A 2,505-nucleotide genomic window follows, 5' to 3' on the forward strand; every position below is an offset into this window, starting at 1 on the left:
AGAGTTTTACTGTGTCTCCCTCGGTAGAGTGCTGTCGTGTCACAGCTCACAGCAACCTCAAACTCTTGGGCTTAAGAGAGATTTTCAGATGGTGCCTATGGCTCAGTGGGTAGGGTGCCAGCCCCATATACTGAGGGTGGCAGGTTCAAACCTAGGCCTTGCCAAACTGCAACAAAAAAATAGCCAGGCCTTCTGCCACAATACCTGGCTATTTTTTGTTTGTTTGTTTCAGTTGTTATTGTTTAGCTGGCCTGGACCGGGTTTGAACCCACCAGCCCTGGTGTATGTGGCCGGTGCCCTAACTGCTGAGCTATGGGTGCCAAGCCTCTTTTCTTTTTTTGAGACAAGCGTTTCACTTGGTAGCCCTCTGTAGAGTACCAGGGTGTCACAGCTCACAGCAATCTCAAACTCCTAGGTCAAGTGATTCTCTTGCCTCAGCCTCCTGGGTAGTTGGGACTACAGGTGCCCATCACAATGCCTGGCTATTTTTGGACATGGGCTCTCCTTCTGACTCACGCTGGTCTTGAACTTGAGAGTTCAGGCAATGCTCCTGCCTCAGCCTCCGAGAGTGCTAGGATTACAGGCTTGATCTACCTTACCTGGCCTAGATTATGGTTCTGTACATGTTTTTTCTGAAAAGATTTGTCCTGGGGTCCTGAATTTTATTCCAGCTTCTTTCTAGCTCTTCTGTACATTTACCATGCTAGGACTTCCCTTTTCCATGATATGAGGAATTCTCTTAAAAATTAATCCAAGCACTCTGGGAGGCCGAGGTGGGTGGATCACTTGAGCTTAGGAGTTTGAAACTAGCCTAAGCCAGAGTGAGACCTTTTCTCTAAAAATAGCCCAGCGTTGTGGAGGGCACCTATAGTCCCAGCTACTTGGGAAGGTGAGGCAAGAGAATTGCTTGAGCCCAAGAGTTTGAGGTTGCTGTGAGCTGTGAAGACACAGCACTTTACCGAGGGTGACAAAGTGAAACTCTCTCTCAAAAGAAAAAAGAAAAAAGGATTATAGGGGAGCTGGGCGAGTTGGCTCACACCTGTAATCCTAGCACTCTGTGAGGCCAATGCAGGTGGATAGCTTGAGCTCATGAGTTCGAGACCAGCCTGAGCAAAAGTGAGACCCTGTCTCTACTAAAAACAGAAAAAGGCTCGGCACCCATAGCATAGTTGTTACGATGCCAGCCACATACACCAAAGCTGGTGGGTTCAAACCAGGCCAGGGCCAGCTAAGCAACAACTGCAATAAAAATAGCCATGCGTTGTGGTGGGTGCCTGTAGTCCCAGCTACTGGGAGACTGAGGCAAGAGAATCACTTAAGCCCAGGAGTTTGAGGTTACTGTGAGCTGTGATGCCGTGGCTCCCTACTGAGGGTGACCTAATGAGACTCTCTCAAAAACAGACAAAGAAACTGAGGCAAGAGAATCACTTGACACTCCCCTCCGAAAAAAAGAATTATAGGGGAGAAATAATTTTCACTAAGAACCTTTAAAGGCATTGCTCCACTGTATTCTTATTTATTTATTTATTTATTTGCTCCACTATATTCTTGCACCTGGAGTTGCTATGTGAAGTCTGATGCCATTGCAATTCCTTTTCTTTTCTTTTTTTTTTTTTATGAAACAGAGCCTCAAGCTGGCCCCCTGGATTGAGTGCTGTAGCATCACAGCTCAGAGCAACCTCCAACTCCTGGGCTTAAGCGAGTCTCCTGCCTCAGCCTCCCAAGTAGCTGGGCGCCCACAGGCGCCCGCACAACGTCCGACTATTTTTTGGTTGCAGCCGTCATTGTTATTTGGCAGGCCCGGGCTGGATTCGAACCTGCCACCTTAGGTGTATGTGGCTGGTGCCTTAGCCACTTGAGCCACAGGCGCCGAGCCTGCAATTCCTTTTCTTTGAATGTGGCAGAAGTAGATGCTATTAGCACCCTGTCTATAGTCTTTCTATGGTCCCTATTTCCTGTATGCCAAAGGCTTCTTGATGGAAGTGCCTGTAAAGCTTGGCCAAGGGCTTTCTATAGCCTTAGGTATCTGTGTGACCTGTGTATATTGCAAGCTGCAGTGCAGGGACTTTACTGTCTTCAGGGTAGTCCTCAACAACAATGAAAGAACTTCCTCGTTAATATATATCCCTTGGGTGGGACAACTGTGAGGTGTGTTCTGTTTGTCTGCTTAAGTTCCCTTCTAGGATTTAGTCCTAGCTGCACACAGCAGCTTTTCCTTTTTTCTTTACTCTTTTCATTTCTTTTTCCTCCCCTTCCCCTTCCATTCCTTTCTTGTTTTTTCTTTTTCTGTCTCACCAATTCCCTCTTATTGTTTCTTTGGGATCCCCTCCCAAATGAGCTACTTGTAGTCAAATTCTAGTCTCAAGATGTGCTCCTGGCTCGGCACCTGTGGCTCAAGCGGCTAAGGTGCCGGCCACATACACCTAAGGTGGCGGGTTCGAATCCCCAGCCCGGCCCGCCAAACAACAATGATGGCTGCAACCAAAAAATGGCCAGGCGTTGTGG

The sequence above is a fragment of the Otolemur garnettii genome, unplaced genomic scaffold (genome assembly GCF_000181295.1).
Source record: "Otolemur garnettii isolate 467f Iridium unplaced genomic scaffold, OtoGar3 scaffold00052, whole genome shotgun sequence".
Taxonomy (NCBI): domain Eukaryota; kingdom Metazoa; phylum Chordata; class Mammalia; order Primates; family Galagidae; genus Otolemur; species Otolemur garnettii.